At 51.4% G+C, this 14,742-nt stretch overlaps 1 pseudogene; it reads right to left on the bottom strand.

Annotated features, from left to right (window-relative positions):
- Positions 1-6,743: 6,743 nt before the first annotated feature.
- LOC135873784 (C-C chemokine receptor type 8-like) lies at positions 6,744-14,523 on the bottom strand (annotated as a pseudogene).
- Between the last annotated feature and the right edge of the window lie 219 nt (positions 14,524-14,742).

Raw genomic sequence — 14,742 nt, 5'->3', positions numbered from 1 at the left:
ATGTCAGCAGCTCGGGGGCCTGGTTCAATGGGAAGATCACTCTGCCTCTCCTCAGACTCAGTCTCTCTGCTGTGCCCCTTCCCTTGCAAATACTTTCCCAAACAAGAGTGGGGGTTACTCACAGTTCCTTCACGGCAGGCCCACCTCCGTCAGCTCCAGGCACAGCAATAGTCTCTCCCCGGCTCCAGTGAAGCCACCAACCATCTCTGAAGCTCCCTGCTCCATCAAAGCTCCTGCAGGCTCTCAGCAGCAGCTTCTGGCTTCCTAGCAGTAGTCAGCAGCAGCTCCTAGTGTGTATAATACTCCTGGGGGAATTCTGCACCAAAAATTAAAAATTATGTGCACAATATTTTAAAATTCTGCAAATTTTATTTGTCAATAAATAAATGTGGCTCCAGCATGGTAGTGGGGAGCACAGGCCACTGGCTGCATAAAGGTGGTAGGGACTCAGCAGTGAGGCTGCACCTGACTCTGACACAGTGCAATGGCCTGGCCTGCCCCAGAAACACCCTGGGGCCCTGCCCCTCTGCGCCAGGCGCACTAGGTGTGGGTGGGCAGGCTCAGCCCAGCAGGATCCCCAAGTGTGGAGGGGGTTGGTGTGGGGTGAGAGGTTTCTGTGGGGGGCAATCTGGGTGCCGGTGGCTCAGTGGGAGATCTGGATGCCCAGGGGCTCGTTGGGGGTTCCGGGTGCAGGGGCAATGGGATTTTGCAGGGGATCCAGGTGAAGGTGATTGGGGCTCAGCAGGGGCGGTCTGTGTGTGGGGAGATTGGGCTCAGCAAGGGGGTCTGGGTGCTGGGGGAATGGGGCTTGATGGGGTGGGGGTCCAGCTGAAGCTGGTTGGGGCTCAGTGGGGTAGCCACATCCAATCCACGATCTGCAAACATGGTGAACAACACAACGGCTTCGGATGCGGATAGCCATGGATTTGCGGGGCTCTACTTGTTCCATCTCTTCAGGCAGGCAGAATTCAATGACTGTTAGTGCTTTTGCTGTGTCTGGATCGCCGCTCTTCTCAGGCTCATTGCAGGGTACTTCTGTATTCAGCTGCCAGCAATGAGAAGAGACCTTGCGATAGCCACAGAACGTATTTTATGGCAGTTTTAATCAGAAGGTGAACAAGGCAATCATAGTTTTCTGAGATCGGCTTAATACGATGTATCCCGTCTTCAGCTTCTACGGTAAATATGCAACCCCGTTCACTTTGCGGAAATTCCGGTGTGGTTTCAAGCATTGATTTAGTCAGCAGAACTCCAAAGCCAACATGTAGAATAATGGGGCAGTGTTAGCTGCAAGGAAAGTTTCCAAGCACTATTCGTGAAGCTCACAGAAGTACCTTGTAATTCTCTTTCATCAGAAAAGAGAGGTCAGGGTTATGTTCAGTATTCCGTCTGCCTGAGCAAAACATCCCAGGCTGCGTAGGTGAATGCCTAAGAACTTGGCCGAATGTGTGACTGGGGTGTGTGAAAGAGAAAAATCAATATTGCCGCCATCTGCCTAGGCCCTCGGTGGGCATGATGGGTAATTATGCCTGTTGCTATGAAAAGGAACGTATGGTATTATCCTTCTGCCAGGTGGAGCCAGAAGCAACCAGGCTGGGTTCAATATCGAAGGGGTCCTTTCCATTGATACAACACAGAACTGGCTCGAGCTCTCACCCAGTAACCTGGGAAATTTACATACCACCCCATGGCGCCTCTGAGAGGCAATACTTCCCCACTCGCAAGCAGAGTCTCCCGAGTGTAGAAAAGAAACTTAATAAAAGGAGGGAAGTAACTCGGTGTTAATTTGGGAAAACATCGCAAACAGGGTTCATAAACATAAACCATGAGTAAAAGACCCACCCCTCAAGTAGGTTGGGCAGTGTCCTTTTCCCCTCAGGTTCTTAAGTCCAGCAACCTAAAAGTTCCTTTCATGTGCCCAACTCTTCTCTGCACCCCACTAACAGTTGCTGTCCTTGGCCAGTGCAGACCCAGAGTTCAGAGATGCATCTGCAGAGTTCACCTTCTTCCCTGGGTGGGGCAAAGAGATACCTTACTTGTTCCGGTGCTCGGGCACTCGCTCGCCGCCCCTCTCTGCTACTCGCCTACTGGCAGCTTGACTCCTTCTCTCTCTCTTCCCCCTCTTCTCCCAACAGGGGAGGGTTTAAAAAGGTCTCAGGCAGCCCTTAGTTGGAATCAGCTGATCCTAATTGACCTCAGGTAACTTGCTCTCCGCTGTGGGTACGAGCACCATTACCTGATCTCCCACCTGGAATTTTCGGATCATCGCTCGGTGATTGTAATATGTCTGTTGGGCCCCTTGCACCCTCTCCATGTGTTCCTGCACTATGGGGGCGACTTGGGCTATCCTGTCTTTCATCTGCAGCACATACTTGATGATGTTTCTCCCTGGGTTCGGCTGTTCTTCCCAACCCTCTTTGGCAACGTCCAGTATGCCACAGGGGTGGCGACCATACAACAGCTCGAATGGGGGAAACCTAGCTGAAATCTGAGGAACTTCCCTTATAGCAAACATTAGGTACGGCAGCAGGGCATCCCAGTTCTTCCCATCCTGGCTCACCACCTTTCGTATCATGTTCTTTAATATTCTATTAAAGCATTCGACGAGGCCATCGGTCTGCAGATGCTAGACTGATGTTCTTATGGTCCGTATGTGGAGCATCGCACACAAATCCTTCATTAATTTAGACACAAAGGAGGTTCCTTGATCCGTCAGGATTTCTTTGGGTATCCCTACTCTAGAGAAAATTTGGATTAATTCCTTAGCTATGGTCTTGGACAGGGTGTTTCATAGGGGTATGGCCTCGGGGTATCAGGTGACATAATCTACCACAACCAGTATGTGCTGATGGCCCCAGGCTGACTTCTCCAGTGGGCCTATTAGGTCTATAGCTATTTGCTCAAATGGGACTTCAATAATTGGCAGAGGTACCAAAGGGGCCCTTAAGTGTGGTCGGGGGCCATGTAATTGGCATTCAGGATAGGAGGCTTAATATCCTCAGACCACCGCATAAATTCCGGGCCAAAGAAACCTCTGCAGAATTCAATCGAGGGTTTTAACTACCCCTAGATGCCCCCTGAACGGATGGCTGTGGGCTAGATCCAGCACGCCCCTCTGATGCGTCTGCGGTACTAAGAGCTGTTCCACGACTTGCTCTTGGACCCGGACTACTCTGTATAGCAGATCCCTCTTTATCATATAAAATGGCCCCGTGCCTTTGGCTCTCTCTTCCACAGTGACCCTATTCACCTCAACTACTTCTTTGTGAATATTGTTATATATTGGATCATTGGCCTGATCCTGACCAAAATTCTCCTGCAAGGATCCCATTTGCCCAAACTCAGGGGGATCTATTTCCGTCTCCCTCTTGAGGGGGGTCCCTGGGGAACTGGGTCCAGCTGCTGGTTCGTCGATCCCCTGCATAGTACCCTTGTCAGTTGGGCCAACTCTTTCCCCTACGAGTGTAGGCTTCTGGTTCTGGGCCAAGATTCTCGTTCCCCTCTTCTTATCTGCCCTCCTTTCTCGCCAAGTCTTCCTGGGCTTCCCGGGGGAGAGAACAAATCCTGGGCAAATTCATGGAAGACCGGGCGGGTGCTAACTATCAGGGTCATCCCATTGCTCTCGGGATTGTTACCTTCTTCTGACTCCTCTCCAGGGAGTAGGCTGTCAAACCCTAGGAAGTCTCATCCTATGAGGACTGGATATAGGAGCTTCGGGACCACCCCCACCGTCACCTTAGTTGGGTTTCCCAGGACTTCTATTTTTACTGGGATGGTCGGGTAGTAATTGACATCCCCATGTACACAGGATATTCCTGTGCTCTTGGCCCGGGATAGTTGGTCTTGCCTGACCAGCTTTCCTGAGACCAGTGTGACTGCACTTCCCAAGTCCACTAACGCGGTGGTCTCTATGCCATTCATTTTAACTGGTCTAGTATACCTATGTGGAACCATCGCAATCCCTACTAGATTTATTAGGTCGCATGGTCCTCCTAGATCTCCCAGGTCACATTGCATGGGCTCTTTTAGGTTCAGGCATTGGGCAGCTATATGCCCTATTTCCCCACATGCATAACATCTATACCCTGCTCGAGGCAGCCCCCTATTTTTCGAGCTGTTGGGCCTTACCCTCTGAGTTTTTATCCCCAAATCCCTCCGCGATCTCTGGCCGCTCTTCAGCTTCCTTCCTCCCCTCCATAGTTCTGCCTGGGGCTACGGCAACTCGGGCCCTTGGCGCAGAAACTTGCCTCCTATTCCGGCGCATTCCTTCCCCAGTGGTCCAAGAAAGTTCTTGGGCCGCTAGGTGTCTCTCTACGAGGGCAACTAGCTCGTCATAGGAGGAGGGATCATTTTGACTGACCCATCCTCATATGTCCGGTGGTAACCCTCTCCCGTACCTGTCCAAAACTATGATTTCCACAATTTTCTCCGGGCCATGGGTCTTGGGGCATAGCTATTTCCAGTCTAGGTGGATCAGGTCAAACAGCTGGGACCTCGGCGCTTTGCTGTCCCGGTATTTCCACTCGTGGAACCACTGGGCCCTTATCTAATGCATCCAAGGGTGCTGAGGGAGTTGGCTGATGTGATTGCAGAGCCATTGGCCATTATCTTTGAAAATTGTGGCAATCGGGGGAGGTCCCAGACAATTGGAAAAAGGCAAATATAGTGCCCATATTTTAAAAAGGGAAAAAAAGAGAACCCGGGGAACTACAGACCAGTCAGCCTCACTTCAGTCCCTGGCAAAATCATGGAGCAGGTCCTCAAGGAATCCATTTTGAAGCACTTGGAGGAGAGGAAAGTGATCAGGAACAGTCAACATGGATTCACCAAGGGAAAGTCATGCCTGACCAACCTGATTGCCTTCTATGATGAGATAACTGGCTTTATGGATATGGGGAAAGTAGTGGATGTAATATATCTTGACTTTAGCAAAGCTTTTGATACGGTCTCCCACAGTATTCTTGCCAGCAAGTTAAAAAAGTATGGATTGGATGAATGGACTATAAGGTGAGTAGAAAGCTGGCTAGATTGTCGGGCTCAACGGATAGTGATCAACAGCTCGATGTCTAGTTGGCAGCCGGTATCAAGCGGAGTGCCCCAGGGGTCAGTCCTGGGAACGGTTTTGTTCAACATCTTTATTAATGATCTGGATGATGGGATTAATTGCACCGTCAGCAAGTTTGCACATGACACTAAGGTGGGGGGAGAGGTAGATATGATGGAGGGTAGGGATAGGGTCCAGAGTGACCTAGACAAATTGGAGAATTGGGCCAAAAGAAATCTGATGAGGTTCAGCAAGGACAAGTGCAGAGTCCTGTACTTAGGAAGGAAGAATTCCATGCAACGCTACAGGCTGGGGACCGACTGGCTAAGCAGCAGTTCTGCAGAAAAGGACCTGGGGATTACAGTGGACGAGAAGCTGGATATGAGTCAGCAGTGTGCCCTTGTTGCCAAGAAGGCCAACGGCATATTGGTCTGTATTAGTAGGAGCATTGCCTGCAGATCGAGGGAAGTGATTATTCCCCTCTATTCGGCACTGGTGAGGCCACACCTGGAGTATTGCGTCCAGTTTTGGTCTCCCCACTACAGAAGGGATGTGGACAAATTGGAGAGAGTCCAGCGGAGGGCAATTAAAATGATTAGGGGGCTAGGGCACATGACTTACGAGGAGAGGCTGAGGGAACTGGGGTTATTTCATCTGCAGAAGAGAAGAATGAGGGGGGATTTGATAGCAGCCTTCAACTACCTGAAAGGGGGTTCCAAAGAGGATGGAGCTAGGCTGTTCTCAGTGGTGGCAGATGACAGAACAAGCAATGGTCTGAAGTTGCAGTGGGGGAGGTCTAGATTGGATATTGGGAAACACTATTTCACTAGGAGGGTGGTGAAGCACTGGAATGGGTTACCTAGGTAAGTGGTGGAATCTCCATCTGTAGCGAAGCGTGACTCACCCCTGTGGCGCCTCCTGCTGGTTCAGTATGGGAATTAGCGTTCCAGCCGTTGGAGTGCCCTCTGCAGGCCAATGTCCCGCTGTCGCTGGCCCCGTGTCCCTCCCAGACCCTGGTGCCCCTCTCCCTTGGGTGCTGCCCCCTGGCAGTACCCCCACTCTCTGGGCTCCCCTCCCAGGGGAATTCCCACCCTCTATCCCCACCTTGCCTCAGTGTTCACTGCCAGGTCCTCATCTGGCCCCCGCACTCTGGGGCAGACTGCAGTCCATATCACTCATCATCGGCAAGGGGGGTTTGAACCTGCTGCCTCCACCTACCCCCGGGCTGCACCTCTGCAACCCCAGTACCTTTTCAGGCCTTTGGCTAGGCCTGCAGCCTGGGGGGTTTCCAGGTGGGAGCTCCCCGGCTCCCTTGCCCTATTCCCCAGCACTGCTCTACTCCGGTACCTTACTCAAGTCCCAGGCAGCCAGGCCCTTCTCTCTCTGCGCCTAGAGAGAGACTGCCTGTGCTCCCAGCCCACAGCCTCTTTATAGGGCCAGCTGCGGCCTGATTGGGGCGTGGCCCAGCTGTGGCTACTCCCCCAATCAGCCCAGGTTTTCCCCTATCACAGCCCTCTCCCAGGGCTTTTTTAAGCCCTTCAGGGCAGGAGCGGGTGTCCACCCCGCTACACTATCCTTAGAGGTTTTTAAGGCCCGGCTTGACAAAGCCTTGGCTGGGATGATTTAGTTGATGTTGGTCCTGCTTTGAGAAGGGGATTGGACTAGATGACCTCCTGAGGTCTCTTCCAACCCTAATATTCTATGATTCTGTAGCTATCGTCACACCAAACCTCGCCAGGATCTCCGCCTTCAGCTGGGGGTAATCTGTAGCTGCTTCTGTTGTCATATCAAAATACGCCTTCTGGGCCTCCCCACACAGAAAAGGAGCAAAGATACTGGCCCACTGGTCTTGGGGCCAGACCTCCCTCAGGGCCATTCTCTCGAACGTGAGGAGATATGCCTCTAGGTTGTCGTCCACCGTCTTCTTCTGTAAGTAGCTGCTTGCCCACAGGGGCCGGTCCCATGGGGGCTGTGCGTCAGAATGGTCAGAGGCTTTAGCCAGTTCACAGCCTCATGCAGGGTAGCTTGATCCTGGGCTGTCTGGCTCATCAGTAATTGATTCATCTCCTGCTGTATTCGCACTGATTCCTGCTGGGTAGCCATCTGAACCCTGGTAGCCTCTTGGTGGTCTGCACCAACACCTTTACTACCTCCTCCATTTATTTTTTCTTCTTGTTGGGGTGATTTACCCTGCCCTGAGATGGTTCACAACGAAGTCTCACTGAAACATCCCGCCCCTGACACCATGTGTGGCAAGGCACCTTCTCGGTCTCACCAGCCTGTGCTGTTTTTAGCCTTGGTGAGACGGGCTTGGGGTAAAACCAGGGCCATCTCTAGTCATTTTGGTGCCCTACGCAGCACCCCCCCCATAGGGGGGGGGATGTGTGGGGCCCCAGGCCTCCTCGGGGGGCGGGCCCCAGGCCTCCATGGCGGGGCGGGAGCAGGGGGGAAACCACCCCCAGCACGAGCTGGCGGAGTGGAGCAGGTTGGGGCCTGATCACTCCACTTCCTGCTGCCCGGTGAGTGCAGGACAGACCCGACCCCGTACTCACGGGGCAGCGGGAAGTGGAGCGACCTGGCCCCAGCCCACTCCACTCTGCTCTCCTGCCTCCCAGCCTTGGGGGCAGGGGAACCGCCCCCCCAGCACTCACCGGCGGTGCAGCTGGGATCCGGCGGCGCAGAGCGGGCTGGGTCACTCAACTTACCCTAGGGTTACCATACGTCCGGATTTTCCCGGACATGTCCGGCTTTTGGGGCTTCAAAACCCCGTCTGGGAGGAAATCCCAAAAAGCCGGACATGTCCGGGAAAATAGGGAGGGAGGGGTCGTGGGGCTTGGGTCCGGGCTGGAGCCGCTGGGGCTGGCGGTGCTCGGGCAGGGCCGGTGCCGGGCCGGAGCCACTCGGTTGGAACCGGGGCCTGAGCCGAGCTGGGCCGGAGCCGCTGGGACCGGGGCCGGAGGTGCTCGGCCGGAGTCGCTCAGCCGGAACCGGGGCCCGTGGTGCCCGGGCTGCTGGGGCCGGCGGTGCCTGGGCCGCTGGGGCCGGCGGTGATCTGCCAGGGCCGTTGCCAGGCCGGAGCCGCCAGTGCTCGGCCGCCGGCCAGCGGTGCTCAGCCAGGGCTGGTGCCGGGGCTGGCGGCCGGCGGTGCTTGGCCAGGGCCAGGGCCGAGGCCAGGGCCGCTCGGCCGGCGGTGCTCGGCCCGGGCCGGGGCCGGGGCCGCCGGGGCCAGGGAGGGCCGGGGCCGCTCGGCCGGAACCAGGGCCAGCGCCCCAGGGCCCGAGCCGAGCCGGGTGAGAGATGCTGGGGCCAGAGCCTCTTGGCCGGGGCCGGCCGGCCGCCGGAGGGAGCCACTCGGCTGGGGGGGCTGGACTGGCCGCACCTCCTCGCGCCCCGCCACCGCCCCAGCCCCAGCTTACCTGCTGCCTCCCTGTTTCAGGCTTCCCGCGAACATTTGATTCGCAGGAAGCAGGGGAGGGGGAGGAGCAGGGGGCGGAGCGTTCAGGGGAGGGGGCTGAGTTGGGGCGGGGACTTTGGGGAAGGGGCGGGGGCGGGGCCCCGTGGAGTGTCCTCCTTTTTTTTAATTAAAATATGGTAACCCTAACTTACCCCCACCGGTGAGTGCAGGTCGCCCGACCCCTTCTGCAGTCCTCAGGGGAAGAGCTGGGGTGGGGGCGGGTCTGGGACGGAGCAGGGGTGGGAAGAGGCAGGGTGGGGGCGGAGCAGGGGCTGGAGCAACACGCAGCTGTGTAGGGCACCAGGAAATTTGGTGCCCCAAATTTCCTGGTGCCCTACACAGCTGCGTACTTTGTGTATGGGTAGGTACGGCCCTGGGTAAAACAGTCCCTCTTGGCTGCACAGGGGCAGTCCGTCCTTCTCTCAGCCAGTCTTTTGGGCTTATTTTTCTCCCTTATGGGAGGGAATGCAGCCTCCCTTCGTGGTGAGGCTCGCTCTCTTGCTGCTACTCACCTACTGGCAGCTTGACTCCTTTTCTCTCTCTCTCCCCTCTTCTCCCAACAGGGGAGAGTTTAAAAAGGTCTCAGGCAGCCCTTATGTAACCCTTCTGCCCGTCTGAGTTGGCAGCAACAAGGGCCGGGTTCAGTATCTAGGGGTTCTGTTTTAATAACACAGTGCAAAACCGTCTCGAGCCCCCACCCAGTGACCTGGGACAATTACATACCACCCCCGGGGCGCCTCTAAGAGGCAATACTTCCCCTCTTGCAAGCACGGAGTCTGAGTGTAGCAAAATCCTTTTAATAAAGGAGGGAAACAATGCGGCATTATGTTGGGGAAACACCACAAACAGGATTCATAACACAAACCATGAGCAAAAGACCCTCCGCCAAGTAAGTTTGGCAGTATCCTTTTCCCCTCAGGGTCGTAAGTCTAGCAACCCAAAAGATCACCCAAAGTCCCAAAAGTCCAACACCCCAAAAGTCTCTTGAGTCCAGCAGCTCAAAAATCACCCAAAAGTCCAACAACCCAAAAGTCTCTGTCCCTGGTCAGTGCAGCCCCAGAGTTCAAGAGTTTATCTGCAGAGTTTTACCTCCCCGCCTGGGGGTTGGGGGGCAGCACAGCAGTGTTAAGGGGCACCTTACGTGGTCCGAGGCCGACTGCCCTGCCTCTCCATGGGGTTCTGCTGCAGCCTTCACCATGAGCCACTCCACCAGCCGCTCCACTCTGCCAGCTGTCCCGCGAGCCGCTCCAGTTGTCTCACGAACTGCTCCGCTCCGCTAGCCGCTCAGCAACATAGCTTCAGCCCCCCCACCCCAGCACTCAGTAACTTTAGCTCTTTAGTGATTTTAGCTTGTAGTAGGTGAGGCTCAGTGCTGGTGCACCATTGGCCCAACATGAATTCAGCTGAGCAGCCTGTAACTAAACTCTCAAAGGAATTAAAATTAGTTCTGATATTCCACAGCAGAGAAAGAAGAAGACAGTACAATTGGACGTCTAGGCCCTCAAAAGGGACCCATACTATCAGGTACAAATACCTGCCCCCAGCCTCTCTTCATTCACTGGGTTTTGGAACCCATGTCCCTTGTCTAGCGAGTGCTACTTAGTTGATGGCAAGTTCCTCTGTCATAAAACAGTTTAATTGTCCTTGATTCACATAATCAGGGTAACAACACTTTATTCTTCCTGCCCCAATAACAAAGAAACTGGGGATCCCACAGCAGCCGAAGTGACCATTTGGGCTGCTGTGGGTTCATGCTAGGCGGGGTGGGTGTGCCTATGCAAACAAGATCAGCCCCTGAAGTTCTTTTCCACAACTCGCCACAATCACCACCAGATGTCAGGGTAGAGCTCATCCACTCCAGACAGCATAACATATGGCATAGTCGTGGCAGGATTCACATGCCACAAGTCAACTGGATTTATAGATCATAACCCAGTGCTGTTAAAAGTTTAAACTTGATATTGAGAGTTTTAAATGTTCACGATTCGTCACACAATAAGTGAATCAGAGTCATATGATTGTCTTGAGAAAAAAAAAACCTTGAAAAGTTATGTAAGGACAGGGGACTATCCCATGAAAAGAAAACCCCATATCTGGAACTGAGAGCTTTGCTCATAAGTTCTGACCAGGCGTCCAAGGACCTTCCTGCCCCAGGTGACACAGAGACCACTGCAATGGAACTGGCCCAACTGCAGCATCTGAGAGCCCGAGAGGACAGGAGCACAAGAGCCTGATGGCAGAAGGGAAACCAAAAAAGTCAAGGCAGCAGAAGAGAGAGCCTGATGGAAGCTCAAGCAATACATCTCAAAATACTGGAACAGTAAAAAGAACTTCTCCATCTAGTGAGCACCCACCCACACAACACTAGGGAGTGGGAGAAAATCTACCCAATTAATCTAGAGACTGACGGTATAGAAGAGTTCCTGTCCACCTTTGAGACACTGTGTGGGATCCACAAGATCCCAGCGAGTAAGTGAATCTTGGTCAGATTAACGGGGAAGGCGAGACAAGTTTTTAATGACATGGAGGAGGGTGATGCTGTGGTGTATAAGAAATTTTAAGCAAAGGTAAACCTGAAAGGTTTACGATTACCCCTGAAGCCTATCGATTGAAGGATAGAAATCCTAAAACGTTTGACCACATCACTCATGTTGAATATGTGCATAAAATGTGTAATTTTATGAGAAAATGGATAATGGTGGTGGGGGCAGAAGGTGATAATGAAAAACTGATTGCTCTGACCTCTCATCTAGTCAGTGACATCAATGGAATAAAACAGGTGTGTGAGGACACTCTGTCCCATTGGCCTTAACATATAGTACAACACAACACGGAAAAGAATGATACTGCTGAATACCATGCAGCGTTTGCAGTATTCTCTCGGCACAATTTGTACTTCATGACTATGGTCTGATGCTGTTGTTATTACTCAGGCAAAACTCCCATCGAAGCCAGAATTATCCACACCTCTGAGTAACATACTAACCTAACCCCCAGTGTAGACAGGCTAGGTCAATGGAAGAATTCTTCTGTCGATCTAGCTACCACCTCTCAGGGAGATGGATTAACTACAGTGACAAGAGAACCCCTGGTGTGGACAGCGCTATGTCAGCGGGAGAGCTTCTCCCACTGACCCAGTACCACTGCTCGTGGAAGTGGTTTTATTATGTCAATGCGAGAGCTCTCTCCCATTGGCATGGAGCGGTTACACAAGTAATATTCTTACAGCAGTGGTACAGCTGTGCCACTGTAAGCTCCCTAGTGTAGACATGGCCTTAGTGAATGCACTGATGTTTACTTGCTCCAATTTACTGCCGTGCATTGTAGTACTAGGCATGAACTAAGCATGTTGCAGTGGAAGGAAGAAATTATGGCTGAGAAAATTTTAGCCCAAGCCAGAATGTACCACATGTTGGCCTGAACCTGAAGACGGTCATTTATAACATTAAAAATAAGAATGGTTTCTAAAAACATTTTCAAGGAATTTTTGCACCTTGGATAAAAGGGTAACTAACATGTCACACTCATGACTTCTAAGGTCTGGTCTATACTACAGACCTATATTGGTATAACTACGTCACTCAGGGGTGTGAAAAATCCACCCCCCTGAGTGACATAGTTATACTGACCTACACACCTGTGTAGACAGTGCTATGTCAGCGGGAGTGCTGTGTGTTATGACAGTGCTATGTGCTGTGAACACCAGGCTATAAGAGGAGTTCAATGGGGGTGGGGAGGGGCTATTCATCACCACGCTGACCCCAGACTCCTCCTTGTAGAAGCAGCATGTCTGCAGCTGTGCACCAGAGGCAACTACTTGCCTCCCTTGCCTTCTGCTGTGCCTGCCACAGCTCTTTGAGTTTCACACGGCACTGGTGCTTGAGTCCCTATTATAGCCCTTCTCCTCCATGCCCCAAGCAAGTTCCTGCGACTGGAGTGGAGTTGTACCTGCACATGCAAGGGCAATACTATCTCAGGGCTACGATGTTTAATTTTTGAACCTATGGGCTTGGCAGGTCATCTTCCGCGCCCCCCTTGCGGGCTGGAGGCGGCGGAGCAAGGAACAAGGACCGGCGCTCCCATGACTCCGGATCAGTTTCCCCACGTGGGTGCAGAAAAGGGGTACAGGAGGGAGGTACAGGGGAAGGGGTGCAGGTGGGGATGAGTGCTCTCTGGCCACCCAGCCAGTGTTTAATTTTTGCAGGGGCTTGCCTCTTTCATACATGGGCTATAAGCTGCAGACAGCTGCTTCTCCGCTTTCAAGATCCTATATTCCGTCTCCCCTCTGTATACAGAGAAAGGGAAGGTGATATAGATCAAGACAGGCAGCAAAATCCCCCATGCGCCTATCCATGCAGTTTAAGCAGCCAAACAATTTAGCTTAATACTTTGTACTTTATTAAAAAGAGTAAAAAAATAACTTTATTGAGACCTGCTATACAAATACAAAGCTGTTGATTAGAGCTTACAGGTGCAAAGAGGCTAATTGAGTGTGATGAACTAACATAAGGCTACTGAATGGACACACTAGATTTGGGTAATTAGGATTTTTGGATAAAGGGAATTTGGATAATTGGAATTATACTATAAAAGTAAGCTCATAAATTAGATTGATAGTTACATGTCTCATACATGTCCATAGGTCCCTGAGCACTTGAGTGAGGTGTAGGATTAAAAATAATAATATTGATAACAGCCTGGTTCTCCTTGTAAGGTAGCATATTATATATATGAAGCTCAAATTAATACATTTAAGGACACTGAAATTATAACATTGTCTGAACTTTTATACCATAGTCATTACTAGGGTAACAGAGAGCTTTAATTGAAAGCTAAGTCCTCCCAACTACAACTTGAAGTAATGTATTTACTGAGCTGCCTGGAGTATTTTCTTTCAAAGTCACTCATACTTATATCACAACAAACACATCCTTGAATGGTTGTATTTGGCCCATTCTACTTTATGTGACAGGGTCAATAGAGAAGAACGCGAGGATTGGGTGCGCATAGAAGAGATACTATAGTGACTCGGAAAGACATTGTGGTCTTTGCAAGTCAATAAAAATCATGCATGTTTTCTGAATATTTCATGAAGGTATTTCTTGAACTTTTCACCTACAAAAGCGTAGATCACTGGGTTCAGGCAGCAGTGGATGAAGGAGATGGTTTCAGTCACCTGCAGGGCCGGGTCTAGGCTTTTGCTTGTCTCGCAGTCATCTATGATGAGCAGGCTTCGCAAAGAGTCCAGAAAAAGCGCAATGTTGAAGGGTGCCCAGAAGAGGAAAAACACAACTACAACAATGAAAACCAGCTTCATTGCTTTATACTTGTTTCGGTTCACGCATCTCTGCAGATTTTTCATGATGCGGGAGTAGCAGAAAATGAGACTGCCAAGCGGGATCAAGAGGCCCAAAACATTGACGTTAGAATTGGTTAAAAGTTTCCAAGTAGCCCTATTATCTTGGTAATAAGGAGCACACTTCACACTGCCATCTTCATTAAGTTCTTGGATAAAGAAAATATTTGGTATTGGAGCTAAAATGGCCACTGACCAAATGGCGAGGCTTATAACAATGCTGAGCAGGGTTGTTCAAACTTTCCGAGCATACACAGCGTGGACAATGGCTAAGTACCTGTCTATGCTCAGGAGAGTTATGAAGAATATGCTGCTGTAGAAGCCAATGTAGTAAACTCCACATATTGTTTTACACATTGCATTTCCAAAAGTCCATTGGTCTGAAGCATAATGAGCCAGGAAGGGGAGGGAGAAAACAAAAAGCAGGTCAGCGATGGCGAGGTTCAGCAAATACACATCAGTCATGCTGGTCAGTTTCTTGCAAACTATCAGAACGCAAATGACCAAGCTGTTTCCCACCAAGCCGAACACGAACACCAGACAGTAAAGGACTGGAAAAAATACTGATCCAAAGATCTTGATATTCTCTGTGCTGCAGACGGAGCCCAACTCAGGATAATAATCATCATCAAAAGTAGAGAGAAGATTGGACTCAGTTGAAGTATTCATCATGAGGTGACCTGTTTAAGAGCACAGAATTTAATACAATCCAACAATCCTATTTTTTAGTAAGTATCTAGGCACAATTCTGCCCTGATACCCCACACAACCCCACTGAAGACAACAGGGTTGCACAGGCTGTAAAGGGGTAGAATTTGGTTCTGAGGACAGGCTAGCCTGTTCAGGTAAAGGAACACTTCGCCCTGTGACATTATCTAATTAAAATAT

The sequence above is a fragment of the Emys orbicularis genome, chromosome 2 (assembly GCF_028017835.1).
Source record: "Emys orbicularis isolate rEmyOrb1 chromosome 2, rEmyOrb1.hap1, whole genome shotgun sequence".
Taxonomy (NCBI): Eukaryota; Metazoa; Chordata; order Testudines; family Emydidae; genus Emys; species Emys orbicularis.
Note: the sequence above shows the minus strand (reverse complement) of the source record. Positions and strands in the feature narration are given on the sequence as shown.